A 15,537-nucleotide genomic window follows, 5' to 3' on the forward strand; every position below is an offset into this window, starting at 1 on the left:
TTTACTGATTTGTATCTGAAGTTTCTCCCCCTCACTTGGTCCTTTCTCCCCTTTTTTGTTATCATCAAGTTGAGGAGTCAAGCCTTGTGCTTTAACCAGTTGCATTAGAAGACTGGTCTGAGACTGTTGATTTTGAAGAATGGTGGGCCACAGAGTTTTCAATAACTTGAACTCTGTCCTCTAATTTGGCCAGCTTCTTTTCAGCATCTGATTCTCTTCTCAGTCTCAGGAGCAGATCCTGCATGGTACCATAAGGCATTATTGAATCCAGCTTCTCAGAATTGTAGGTCTTCAAGTCAGCTATATCCTTTTTGAGTTCATCCACACTCAGATTCTGTCTTAATTGCTGTAGCTTCATGAGATTTAGAGAATCTAAGTGGGCTTGAAGAATAGCCTTGGTACCAGCATTTGAGGTGTTCTGAATGGCCTTTTGAATAAACATGATTTGTTTGACTAAGGATATATTGAATTGTCCTGGTGTTGACTCATTTGTCAATGCCCATTCAGGTAGATCTGGAATGGAACTAGGGCCTTCATCTCCCCCTAAGTTCATGCTTCCATCAAATGAAACAGAGTCATCATCATTAGAATTTACTCCAAATTCTTCAGATGGCTCACCAGCTGTAGAAGGCATTAAATTGGCAGCAGCTTTATCCCTTGTAGAGATTCTGAAGTATGTACTAGATTTAAAGTCTTCTCTGCCTCCTCATTGCCCTGAGCAGCCAACAGTTGATAGGCTGACACAGGATGAGTAAAAGTGTCAGCATCCAAGAAAATGTTATCAATTACAGCTTTATAATGTTGCTAAATTGTCTTTCCTTTTTTTGCATCATCCACAATCATTGACTCATGAGCAATGGCTGGATCCACCCTTATATCCTCTGTACCTGCTTTTCTCTCATTTCTCTCTTTTGTTGTATCATGGTCCTCTGTTAGGGCGAAAACATGCACTAATATTCACGCAAGTATACGCGTTCGCAAGTAATATAGAATACTTTCTAGTTCGTTCCCTCAGAGACTCAGACTAAGTTATTGTCTAATTAAACTCACTCACCAATGTATGATTACTCCTCAATGTTAAGATAACACTTAAAATTGTTGATTAAATATTAATTATAATTAACTACTTAATTAACCACTTAACTAACACTTCAATTTATCAATAATAAAACACTCATGAGATCACAACTTCATTATTACTTCCTTCTATAGCCATTGTTATTACCTTTAGCATGTGACAGTGATGATATTAATCGAATAATACGGAACTGATAAAAGCCAACTTTCATTGTACTAATACCATTCTACCAAACATCCACAATTATGATAGAAGTTGAATAGTCATCAATTATGTTGAGTTCCTATATGTCTACAGAAATTGACAACACAACGATTTAAGCACAAGTTATTCCTTTTGATTACATAGGGCAAATAAAACTGTTAGAGTTACCCACTAATCATGCACAACGTACATGAACCTATGCTAGCATGGCAAGTTCTAAATCTCAAGATCCACCGTCGCTTCACAAGAGATTAACACCCTATCTTATATGTTCGCGACGCACATAAGACGAATACGCACAACCAATACTAAATATCATGCAATCATCACACACTAAAGTATTAAACAATTAACTAAAGAATTCCATAATAAATCCGTTGCAACCCCATGATCACGATTAGCCCATAATAGAACTTATCGCCATCATGGGTTCATATAAAATCATGATAAACAACACAAGAAAATAATAACTAAACTAATTATATTAAAACAGAGTACGTCACAAGAGTAAATAAGTCAAAGCAAGAAAACTAGCATCCAACGCTACAACGAAACAAGAATCACAAGAATATATGCTTCCTCTTCGTTGCGGTGTGCTAAATCGGTCTTCTTCCTTATCTCCTTCGCTTCTTGCGCAAAACACAATCTAAAACATAATCTCCTTTTTTCTTTTTTCTGTGAAAACGTCTCAAATCTACTTATATAATAGTCCCATAAAACTCAGATTACATAGAAGTTGGAAGCCAAACAGAAGTAGAAGTCTAAAATAATTTATCCTTTTCCCCGACCTGCGCGGCCGCTCAGCATTTCTGCGCGGGCGCGCAAGGCTGCTGCGCGACCGCTCAGCATTGCTGCGCGGGGGGCGCAGGACCCTACTGGAAAAATCCAGGTTTGCTCCGTTTCTTCGCCGTAATCAGCCCGTTCTTTTCCTCTCGCAATGGTGAACACATGCCAAGGCTTATTCTTGATGATTCCTCCTCCGAAATGCAACTAATACCCTGAAATGCATAAACACTAGAAAAACGCATCAAATACACAAAATACTTGATTTCAAGACACCAATTTAAGCCATTTTAAGACGTTCTAAGTGGTATAAAATGCCACTTATCACACCCCCAAACTTAAATCGATGCTTGTCCTCAAGCGTCACAGACTCAAAATAAATAAAAATATGCATGAATGCAATCTATATGAAAATGCAACGATCCCCCTTACTACAGTTAACCAACCAAATTGTCACATCTCAACGAATGCAGTTAGACAACTAAAGATCAATAAACTCATGCAAACGGACATACATCCAGAAACGTGGTGTGTGCAAATGCTTAACAGATATGCTTCGGAACTAGACCAATTACTATGACTAGACTATCTTCAAGGCAATCCTACGATTATACAAAAAATAAAAATTCTAGGCACAAAGTGATATACAACACTACAAGAACTCTGGAGCTTACTACGGAATTGTGCTTTTTATTTACAACTCAAATGCTTATTTGACCGTACAATGAGTGAGGTCCACAAAAGACTTATACAATGGTATCCATGTAACGAGCGTTAGGTTAGCGGATCCCAGACTCTAAAAGCCTTAGGTCACTAGGCACAAAGTCCCCTAAGAACTTAATAACTCGAATACCAAAGAGCCCACTCTTGATCAATTATGCATAAATTTTTTTTTTCTTTTCTGAGCAAGTGCGTTTCGCTCCATCTTGCTCAACCCTAGACTACTCGCATAACATGCGAGCCGGCTACTAGCCATTTGACGCCTAGCCACAACTAGCAACAAATTCCATTTATACTCCATTTTTTTTTCTTTTTCATGCCTTTACCACTAAGAACCTATTATCAAATTCTAAGCATAATAAATAGATTATCCTCGAAAATAATCAGATCATAACAACAATCTAGCCCTTAAGCATTCTCTAAGACTTAGTGAAAATACAAGTGCTTCTAGCATGCATATCAACCTACACAACTTAATATCACTTTAATGCTATCACTACACTCGCATCAATATCACAATTCAGTCGATAAATCATTGCAAAAGGGATCATGGTATATGCATGAGCTATATGATATGACAAACAAATAAAGATATATAAAAAAAACTATATGGCAAAAATTATGCAACTATATGAACTAACTATCATGAATATGCAGCTATATGACACACACAAATATTCCTTAACTACCACCCCCAAACTTAAAATCTTCACTGTCCCCAGTGAAGGTAGTAGAAAGGAACACAGGGGTATACCTACTCGGAGTCATCATCATCATCACCCTCAGTGGGTGGAGTATCAGGCGGCGGTATGCAGAGTCCTCACCAAAAACTGGCCACTGGATATCAGCTCCAAGGCCTCGAAAAGCAGTCCCTAATGCAAGAGTGAGCTTCTGAGCAAACCTGCTCTGCGTCTCATACATGGCATCCATCCGCCGTGAAAGCCTCCTATACTGGGCATCACCCATCCCAGCACCCTCCTGAGCTCTCGAAGAACCAGCCTCACCACGCCCTGGCCTAGCCATAGTAGCACCTCGTGCTGGACGCCCTCCTGGAAGATGATAACCCAGCCCATGTTCCTCAGGCTCACCACCGGTCCACTCCTGCATCCCATTTAGAGTGCCAGAATCTATCGGAGCTGCTGGCAACTGCAACTGCTCATGAGCCGACCAGTTCACTCCTACTGCTCGGCATAGCTTCGTAACCGTGGATGCATAAGGGATGTTCATATGCTTTGCTCCCCTCAAAAACTTCAGAATTCCTTGGTAGATAAACTCACCAAGGTCCACATAGTATTCCTCATTCAGAATTCCCCACAACAACTGTGCTCTCTCAACTGTGACCTCGTGTGCATGTGAAGAAGGCAAAATATTAGCACATATAAATGCATTCCATGCACGGGCATACCTGTTCATGGCGATCGCCGGAAAGTGACGATACTCATTATTGGCTGGACTGCAGTTCCAAACTGTGCCCGGTCGACAGAGAGTCGTATAAATCAAATCCAAGTCAAAATCCTCAGCAGTCTTTTCATTCCAGTTCTCCTCCTCGGGCTTCCTCTCTCGCTGTCCAATCACATGGCGAATCGCCGCAGGATGATAATCAACCGTCAGCCCACGAACTACAGAAAACCCATTCTTTTCAGCCTTCGCGTTCGCGTAGAACTCGCGAACAACACTCATCGGTACTGCTTCGGGTGACTCACAAAAAGCTATCCACCCCTTCTCTGCAATCATGGGCAACAACTCACCATCCCTCCTTGATGGTAAAAACCCCCTCTCCTTCAGAATTGGCTTCCCCAACAGCCTAGTGTACTCCTCCTCCGCAGCTCTGTCAGTTAACCGAGGCCTTGCAGCAGTACCCCTTGATGAATCAGCAATAGGAACTGTGCTTCTGCTGTCAATAGTGCGTGCTCTCTTGGGTGCCATTGATTTGTGAATAAAAGTGTGTAAGAACTGATTTTTGATGTTTATGAGAGGGTTTAAGTGTAGGAAGTTTGTGGGAGATATGTAGGATAGGTGTATGTATATATAGGGTGTGGAGTAGGTTAAATTAGATTAGGAGTGGGGTTGAGGGATAAAATCATGGGGTAATGGGAAAAGAATTCGTGGGTTTATGTTATGTGATGGGTTTTTTGTGTTTTTGTTTTTTTTTTTTTTTTCTGAACTGCAAAAAATTTTCTGGAACTCGACCCCTGCGCGGCCGCTCAGCATTTCTGCGCGGGCGCGCAGCAAGCTGCGCGGGCCGCTCAGCATAGCTGCGCGGGCGCGCATAGGGTCTCTGGAATTTTTTTTTTTCAGCCCCTATTTTCTGATTTTTTTTGTGTTTTTGGATAGGTTATTAACTTCTAAGGGTTCCTGTAACAACAATTCATGGGTTGCCTCCCACGCAGCGCTTCTTTTTCGTCATTAGCTTGACGTTCCGTACCTTTCTCAAGTAGTCAACAAAATGGCACTAACCACCTCTCGGTTTGCCATGTCCCCATAGTAGTGCTTCAACCGCTGACCGTTAACCTTGAATGCTTGGTCCGAATCATTCTAAAAAATTTCCACCGCTCCATGTGGAAACACAGTTTTGACAATAAAAGGTCCAGACCACCTTGATTTCAACTTCCCAGGAAAAAGTCGGAGCCGAGAGTTGAATAACAGAACTTGTTGCCCTGGCACAAATAACTTAGGATGTAGCTTCCTATCGTGCCACCTCTTCACCTTTTCCTTATACATTTGTTATTCTCGTACGCTTGAAGTCGAAATTCATCAAGTTCATTAAGCTGAAGCATTCTTTTCTTACCAGCTGCATCTAAATCCAGGTTCAATTTCTTCAATGCCCAGTAGGCCTTATGCTCAAGCTCCGCCGGTAGATGACATCCCTTACCGTACACCAACTGAAACGGTGACATCCCAAGTGGAGTTTTGTATGCTGTTCTGTAAGCCCAAACAGCTTCATCGAGCTTTAAAGATCAATCCTTCCTTGACGAACAAACAACCTTCTCTAGAATGCGCTTTATCTCTCTGTTAGACACTTCCGCTTGACCATTTGTTTGCGGATGATAGGCAGTAGCTACTCGATGATTCACATTATAATGCTGCATCATAGAAGTGAACTTACGGTTGCAAAAATGCGATCCTTCATCACTTATGATTACCCGAGGCGTTCCAAACCTTGTGAAAATTTGCTTATGAAGAAAATTTAGCACTGCCTTTGCATCATTTGTCGGTAAAGCTTTAACTTCGACCCATTTTGAGACTATAATCGACTGCCAGCAAGATGTACTGATTATTGCAAGACGAGATAAAAGGCCCCATGAAATCGATTCCCCATACATCAAAGACCTCGACTTCAAGCATCACATTTAATGGCATCTCATCCTTCCTTGACAAATTTCCCACTCTTTGGCAACGATCACACCTTAAAACAAACTGATGAGCATCCTTGAACAAAGTAGGCCAGAAAAAATCTGCTTGCAGAATACGAGCTGCCGTCTTCTCACCTCCATAGTGTCCACCATAAACCGTGGAATGGCAGTCTCGTAATATCCCCTCCGTCTCACAGAACGGGATACATCTCCTGATGATCTGATCAGCTCCCTGTCTAAACAAATATGGTTCATCCCACATATACCACTTCACCTCATGCAGAAACTTCTTCTTTTGAGCGGATGTCAAATTAAGCGGCATTATATTGCTGACAAGATAGTTTACAATATCTGCAAACCATGGTTCTTCCTCCTGAATTGCAAACAACTGCTCATCCGGAAAAGATTCATTGATTAACGTCCTATCTTGTGAAGTAGAATCGGGATTTCTCCAACCTAGAGAGATGGTCAGCTACTTGATTCTCGGTACCTTTTCTATCTTTGATCTCTAACTCAAATTCCTGAAGTAAAAGCACCCAACGAATGAGTCTCGGCTTCGAATCCTTCTTAGAAACCAGATAGCGAATAGCTGCATGATCAGTGAATACTGTTACTTTCGTACCAAGCAGATAAGATCGAAATTTCTCAAAGCCAAAGACTATAGCCAAAATCTCCTTCTCAGTAGTGGTGTAGTTCAATTGGGCCCCATTTAAAGTCTTACTCGCATAGTAGACCACATGGAAGAGATTTTTCTTGCGCTGTCCCAGAACTGCACCTACCGCATAGTCACTCGCATCACACATCATCTCAAACGGTTCTGTCCAATCTGGTGCTGTAATAACTGGTGCCGTGATCAAAATCTCCTTGAGAGTCTCGAATGCTGCCAAACATTCATCATCAAATTTGAAAGGCACATCTTTCTCAAGTAAATTGCACAACGGCTTAGATATCTTTGAAAAGTCCTTGATGAATCACCGATAAAAACCCGCATGACCGAGAAAAACTACGGATTCCTTTCACCGAATTAGGTGGGGGAAGATTTTCAATGACTGCCACCTTGGCCTTGTCCACCTCCAGACCTTTGCTAGAGACCTTATGCCCAAGGATAATGCCTTCACGCACCATAAAATGACATTTCTCCCAATTAAGCACCAAATTAGTTGTCCACGCATCTTTGAGTACGGCGCGCAGATTATTCAAATATTCATCATATGAGTGTCCAAAGACGGAGAAGTCATCCATGAACACTTCGACGTTATTTCCAATCATGTCAGAGAATATAGCCATCATACATCTCTGAAAGGTGGCCGGGGCGCCACATAACCCAAACGAAACTCTACGAAAAGCAAATGTGCCAAATGGACAAGTGAAGGTAGTCTTTTCCTGATCCTCTGGTGCAATACAAATCTGATTATACCCGGAATAACCATCCAGAAGACAAAAATACTCATGTACCCGCCAATCTGTCAAGCATTTGATCAATGAATGGGAGAGGGAAGTGATCCTTCCTTGTGGCTTTGTTCAATTTTCTATAATCCATGCATACTCTCCATCCTGTAACTGTTCGAGTAGGGATGAGCTCATTCTTTTCATTTGCGACCACAGTGATACCTCCTTTCTTAGGTACACATTGCACGGTGCTCACCCACGAGCTGTCAGAAATAGGATAAATGATGCCTGCATCTAGCCATTTCAGAATTTCTTTCTTCACCACCTCCTTCATGATCGGGTTCAGTCTTCGCTGCTGTTCCACAGTTGGCTTACTACCTTCCTCTAACAGAATTTTATGCATACAATATGAAGGACTTATGCCCTTGATGTCTGCTATGGTCCATCCTATAGCCGATTTGAATTCTCTCAAAATCCTTAAGAGCTTGTCTTCCTCACTACCTGAAAGGTCAGCTGAAATAATAACAAGTAACGTAGATGAATCACCTAAAAAAGCATACCTCAAGTGTTCAGGTAATGGTTTGAGCTCCAAGGTAGGTGCTTCCTCTATTGATGGTTTGAGCTTCCCTTCAGCATTCTTAAGGTCAGAAGTACCAAGAGATTCAAATGGTATGTCGAGCTTTCGCTTCCATGGAGAAGCGTTCAGATATTGTAATTGCTCATTGCTATCTTCATCATCGCTGTCAAAATCCCCCACTAAGGCCTTTTCCAATGCATCAGACATTAGCATGTGATCGAGTTCCGAAGTAACTGCGGAATCAATCACATCCACTTTTAAACACTCCTCATCTTCTGTAGGGAATTTCATTGCCTTGAATACGTTGAAGGTCACATCCTGATCTTGGACCCGCATAGTAAGTTCCCCTTTTTGCACATCTATCAAGGTACGGCCAGTAGCCAAGAAAGGCCTCCCCAAGATTATGGGAATCTTCTTATCTTCCTCAAAATCCAGAATAACAAAATCTGCAGGAAAGAAGAGCTTATCCACCTTGACGAGCACATCCTCAACTATGCCCCTTGGGTAAGTAATGGAACGGTCCGCCAATTGTAGCGACATGTATGTGGGTTTTGGATCAGGCAGATCCAGCTTTTTAAAGATCGACAAGGGCATCAGATTAATGCTTGCTCCCAAATCACAAAGGCACTTGTCAAAAGTTAGATTGCCAATGGTGCAAGGAATGGTGAAGCTTCCTGGATCTTTCAGTTTTAGTGGTAACTTTTGCTGCAGAACAGCGCTGCATTCTTCCGTGAGAGCAACAGTTTCAAGGTCATCCAGTTTCACCTTCCTTGAAAGAATAGTCTTCATAAACTTCGCATAACTAGGCATTTGTTCCAGAGCCTCAGCGAAAGGTATATTGATGTGAAGTTTCTTGAACACCTCCAGAAACTTCCCGAACTGTCTATCCAGCTTTTGTTGCTGCAATCTCTTAGGAAAAGGTGGTGGAGGATAGAGCTGTTTCTCCCCTGTATTAGCCTCAGGCAGAGTGTGTTCAACAGTAGTCTTCTTTGGTTCTGCCACTTTCTCCTTTTGCTTAGATTCTTCATCTCTAACTTCAGCTTCGACTTCTTTTGCCTTTTCAGCATCAGCTACTTTTCCAGACCTTAAGGTAATAGCCTTGACTTGCTCTTTAGCTTCCTTCCTGCCTGGTACTTCCGTGTCACTGGGAAGAGTGCCAGGTTGACGATTGAGCACTGCATTGGCTAATTGACCGATTTGATTTTCCAAGGTCTTGATAGAAACCGCCTGACTCTTGCACAACAGCTTAAGTTCCTCAAAATCAGCACTAGTAGGTGCAGCTGCACTTCCCTGTTGAGGATATGATTGCCTTGTAGCATACTGCTGTGGTTGCTGGAATCCAGGTGGGTTAAACTGTTTACTCACTCCTTGCTGATATGGTGGCTGAATAGCATTCTGATTATTTCCCCAGCTGAAATTTGGATGATTTCTGTTGTTAGGATGATAGGTTGCTGGCACAGGCTGCTGTTGTCGCTGATAATTATTCACATACTGAACAGATTCGTTGACAAGAGAACACTGATCCGTAGCATGAGAACCTGCACAAAGCTCACAAACCATAGCTATTTGATTAACTCCATACGTAGCCAAAGAATCAACCTTCATTGATAGCGCTTGGAGCTGGGCTGCAATAGCGGTGGCTGCATCAACTTCCAGAATACCTGCGACCTTGCCTGACGTCATCCTCTGAGTTGGGTTTTGATGCTCGTTTGCAGCCATTGTCTCTATAAGATTATACGCCTCAGTATAGCTTTTAGCCCATAAGGCTCCTCCAGCTGCTGCATCGAGCATGGGCCGAGATTGGGCCCCCAAACCATTATAAAAACCAGTGATTACCATCCAATCCGGCATTCCATGATGTGGACATTTTCTCAACATTTCCTTGTAGCGTTCCCAAGCCTCGCACATAGATTCTGTAGGTTGCTGCGCAAACTGAGTAAGAGCACTCCTCATAGCAGCAGTCTTTGCCATTGGATAAAATTTCACCAGAAACTTTTGCGCATGATCTTGCCACGTAGTGATGGACCCAGCTGGTTCAGAATGTAACCAGTCTTTAGCCTTATCCCTCAGTGAGAATGGGAAAAGCCTCAACTTGATAGCCTCATCAGTCACGCCATTATACTTAAAAGTGCTGCAGATCTCGACAAAATTCCTTATGTGCATGTTGGGGTCTTCAGTTGCCGCTCCTCCAAAAGAAACAGAATTCTGCACCATCTGAATAGTGCCCGGCTTGATTTCAAAGGTGTTAGCTTGAATAGCCGGATGAAGGATGCTTGACTGAATGTCATCAATTTTAGGCCGAGAAAAATCCATAAGAGCTGGATCAGCTTGAACAATACGATCTCCCATGTTTACTGGTTCTTTCTGCTCAGAACCTGAATCCGAATCCTCAAAATCTAACTTCTCCGGAGTATCAAGAACTTCATCTTTCTCCTCAGCTGTATCTAAGGTCCTCTTGCGAGCACGAGAACGAGTTTGCATAAACGCTTGCTAAAGTACCTGAAACACAACCGAAAAGAGTAATTAACTACTACGTCCTAATCACTGAGTCCTAATGACCAATGATGGTAAGTACATAAACTAAACAAATACGCCGAGTCCCCGGCAGCGGCGCCAAAAACTTGTTAGGGCGAAAACATGCACTAATATTCACGCAAGTATACGCGTTCGCAAGTAATATAGAATACTTTCTAGTTCGTTCCCTCAGAGACTCAGACTAAGTTATTGTCTAATTAAACTCACTCACCAATGTATGATTACTTCTCAATGTTAAGATAACACTTAAAATTGTTGATTAAATATTAATTATAATTAACTACTTAATTAACCACTTAACTAACACTTCAATTTATCAATAATAAAACACTCATGAGATCACAACTTCATTATTACTTCCTTCTATAGCCATTGTTATTACCTTTAGCATGTGACAGTGATGATATTAATCGAATAACACGGAACTGATAAAAGCCAACTTTCATTGTACTAATATCATTCTACCAAACATCCACAATTAAGATAGAAGTTGAATAGTCATCAATTGTGTTGAGTTCCTATATGTCTACAGAAATTGACAACACAACGATTTAAGCACAAGTTATTCCTTTTGATTACATAGGGCAAATAAAACTGTTAGAGTTACCCACTAATCATGCACAACGTACATGAACCTATGCTAGCATGGCAAGTTCTAAATCTCAAGATCCACCATCGCTTCACAAGAGATTAACACCCTATCTTATATGTTTGCGACACACATAAGACGAATACGCACAACCAATACTAGATATCATGCAATCATCACACACTAAAGTATTAAACAATTAACTAAAGAATTCCATAATAAATCCGTTATAACCCCATGATCACGATTAGCCCATAATAGAACTTATCGCCATCATGGGTTCATATGAAATCATGATAAACAACACAAGAAAATAATAACTAAACTAATTATATTAAAACAGAGTACGTCACAAGAGTAAATAAGTCAAAGCAAGAAAACTAGCATCCAACGCTACAACGAAACAAGAATCACAAGAATATATGCTTCCTCTTCGTTGCGGTGTGCTAAATCGGTCTTCTTCCTTATCTCCTTCGCTTCTTGCGCAAAACACAATCTAAAACATAATCTCCTTTTTTCTTTTTTCTGTGAAAATGTCTCAAATCTACTTATATAATAGTCCCATAAAACTCAGATTACATAGAAGTTGGAAGCCAAACAGAAGTAGAAGTCTAAAATAATTTATCCTTTTCCCCGACCCTGCGCGGCCGCTCAGCATTTCTGCGCGGGCGCGCAAGGCTGCTGCGCGGCCGCTCAGCATTGCTGCGCGGGCGCGCAGGACCCTACTGGAAAAAATCCAGGTTTGCTCCGTTTCTTCGCCGTAATCTGCCCGTTCTTTTCCTCTCGCAATGGTGAACACATGCCAAGGCTTATTCTTGATGATTCCTCCTCCGAAATGCAACTAATACCCTGAAATGCATAAACACTAGAAAAACGCATCAAATACACAAAATACTTGATTTCAAGACACCAATTTAAGCCATTTTAAGACGTTCTAAGTGGTATAAAATGCCACTTATCAGTCTCACCTTGGCTCCCCACCCTCACACCCTTACCTTCACCTACTAAGGTGGGACTCCTCTCACTCCCTTTTGCCAATCCTGAAGAAATGGATTGCAGATTTTTACTCATTTTCTCTCCTTTTGCCTGGGAGCAACCCAGCCACTCACTCAAGACACTCTGCTCTCTCAATCCTAGGAGTGACTGTACAACCACTAAATCTTCTGAACTTGAAATAATTAAAGTTTGAGGTTGTGCAGAGATACTCGACGTATGAGTGATATCCATCGAGTGAGTGGTTTTGATATCCGACGGATAACTGTTGTTACGCTTATCCGTCGGGATACAATCACTACTCGACGGATGAGCAATATCCGTCGAGAGAGTAGAAATGAATGAGGTGGGAAGAGAAACTATTGTTGACTCTGTGTTGATTGAAGAAATTTTAGGCACAGATGACACAACAGTTTCTGAAAGAATTGGCAAGTGAGCCAACAAATCATCTAAAAGATGATGCTCACTTGCACTGGATTTTGGCTTCCCCAACAGAGTTAAAGAAGGGGAATCAGGAATTGATGTGTTTATCATATCCACATCCAGAAAATTTGTTGGTGAGTATGGTGTTTGAGGTGCTTCTATAACTAGAGATTTTGGTTGTGACTCCACATTTATTGGAGCTACATCAAACTGAACTTGAGAAGGTGCAGTGACTGTGTCTTTAGCACCAGTTTGCACTATGTGTGTATACTGTGCATCCCCAGAGGTTTAGATTTCTTCTTTCTTGTATAGGTTTGGGGTGAGCTTGTGTCCCTAACCCTCTTGGCCTGTGCTCTTGGTTGAGAGCTTTGTTCAATAACTACATCCTTTTGGGAGGATACAGCTAGAAGTGAGCTTTTATCATTTTTAAGCACTGCAGTTTGTTGGGAAACTGCAGTGTGGCTAGGATGTGATTCACTCAACTCTCCAACCTTATTCTTGGGGTTTCTTTGATGTTCACCCCTTCCCTCACCTAACTTACCCTCCTTCACACTCCCCTCTTTGGCTTTTGTAGATTTTTCAACTGGCATCTTTTGAGAGATACCAGAAGGGGTTTTCTTTGATTTGGATTTGGAAATAGTTGTAGGTTTGGTAGCTTTGGTAGGCAACTGTTTGGTCATTGGCACAGTTGCCATAGCTATTCCTGAATTCAAAGAAATTGTGGAGGTTGGAATAGTTGTAGGGATGGATGAACTTACCTCACTTACCTGAGATTCCTGCATTACAGGAAAGTAGAACATTGGAACATCCTTGTGATGATTGGCCTTGTTCAAATTTGCAATGAGCCTTCTCTCTTGAACCCAACAATCCAGTTTGTTGTTAGGGTTCTCAAGCACAATCTCTTCACATAGGTGGTTAGCCAATAATATAAGAAATCTAGCATAATGCACATTCTTACCTCTTTTAGCTAACTCACCTAATTTAAAGCCTAACTCAAACAAGACAAGGTCACTGAAATTATAAAATTTATCTGTAACTAGCATATATAGCATGTTGAGCATGGAAATATTCACTAAATCAAAATTACTGATCTTTCCTGAGAAAACTTTTGTAACTATATCACACAAGAAACTCCACTCCTTCCTAAGACCCATTCTCCTAATATCACTCAGTTTAGAAGTAGGAAGTGCATAGTGCATGGAATTAAGCATATTTATGATATCAGTGTCATTGTGTGGTGAAGTTACATTGTTATCAGGAATTTTGAAACATGCTTTTATCACATCACTATTGATACAGAATTCTTTACCTTTGATGGTTAGAGTGATGGTCTTATCAGTAGAGTTGTAGGTAGCAGTGGTCCACATCTCTTCAACAACTTCACAGAAGATTGTGGGTGATTCCAGCATGGCATAATTGAGCTTGCAATTCTTCACAAAGTCCATCATCTTGTGATAGTCATCTGATTGCTGAATACCCTTGTTAACTAATACAGTGAAATTGTTCTTCTCATAAATGAACCCAGTTTGAGACATAATCTTTACAACAGGTGCCATTGTTTAGAGAATAAAAGCTTGAAGAGAAAGAGAGTAAGTGCTTGAGAGAGAATGAAATTAGAGCAGTTGAATTTGAGAATGATAAAAGAAAACAATTGCAATGAAATAAGCTTTTATACTATCTCAAAAATAACTGATAAAAATAATAAAGTAAAATTAACCAATAGAAATTGCCTAAAATAGCCGTTTAAAAGTAAACTGTAAAAATTCCACCCATTATCCGTCGTGTAATGCTTACAAACTGTAAGTATACTCGATGGATAATGTACAGGGAATTAACGGCTGAGATTAAGACAATTCGACTAATGAGGATAAACTGTTATCCGTCGAGACATAAAATATTCCAGAAAAGTAATTGATTTTCATTAGCAAATTGTGTGTCGACGGATGACCAAACTCGATGGATAAGGGTCATCCGTCGAGATGTAAATTTTGACTTAGCCAAAATTTCATCCAGGACTGAAAAATCAATTAAATTTCTGGCTACATATCAACTTGCAAAATAACTCAGATAGATTTAAGAGTAATTAAGCATACCTAACTCACTTACCAACCTTGAAAAAGTGGATTCATCCAGTGGCTTGGTAAAGATATATGTAAGTTGCTTCTCACTTGGAACAAAATGAAGCTCCACAGTACCATTCATTACATGTTCCCTTATAAAATGGTACTTGATATCTATGTGCTTTGTCCTTGAATGTTGCATTGGATTTTCAGTGATGGCAATTGCACTTGTATTATCACAGAAAATTGGAATCCTCTCAACTTGCAAACCATAGTCCAGCAATTGATTTCTCATCCATAAAATCTGTGCACAGCAACTGCCAGCAGCAATATATTCAGCTTCAGCTGTAGAAGTAGAAACTGAATTTTGCTTTTTACTGAACCAGGACACAAGCTTGTTTCCTAGAAATTGACAAGTTCCTGTTGTACTCTTTCTATCAATTCTACAACCTGCATAATCAGCATCTGAATAACCAGTTAGATCAAAACCAGAATCTCTAGGGTACCAAATGCCAAGGTTTGGTGTTCCCTTGAGATATCTGAAAATTCTCTTAATAGCTATTAAGTGAGATTCTCTAGGATCAGCCTGAAATCTAGCACATAAACAAGTAGCAAACATTATATCTGGCCTACTAGCTGTTAAGTACAGAAGTGAGCCAACCATGCTTCTATAACTTAAAATATCCACAGAATTTTCAGTAGTGTTTAATTCAAGCTTAGTTGTTGTGACCATGGGAGTTTTTGCAGATGTACAATCCATTAGATCAAACTTCTTTAAAAGATCAAAAACATATTTAGTTTGACTAATGAATATTCCATCACTAACTTGCTTA

The 15,537-nt window shown here is 40.7% G+C and overlaps 1 non-coding gene across 1 annotated transcript; it reads left to right on the forward strand.

The window, feature by feature from the left end:
- Positions 1 to 9,953: 9,953 nt before the first annotated feature.
- LOC141722314 (small nucleolar RNA R71) lies at positions 9,954 to 10,060 on the forward strand. The gene has a single exon (XR_012575332.1). It is a non-coding gene; the product is annotated as a small nucleolar RNA R71 (small nucleolar RNA).
- The last annotated feature ends 5,477 nt before the right edge of the window (positions 10,061 to 15,537 follow it).

The sequence above is a fragment of the Apium graveolens genome, chromosome 4 (genome assembly GCF_009905375.1).
Source record: "Apium graveolens cultivar Ventura chromosome 4, ASM990537v1, whole genome shotgun sequence".
Classification (NCBI taxonomy): Eukaryota; Viridiplantae; Streptophyta; class Magnoliopsida; order Apiales; family Apiaceae; genus Apium; species Apium graveolens.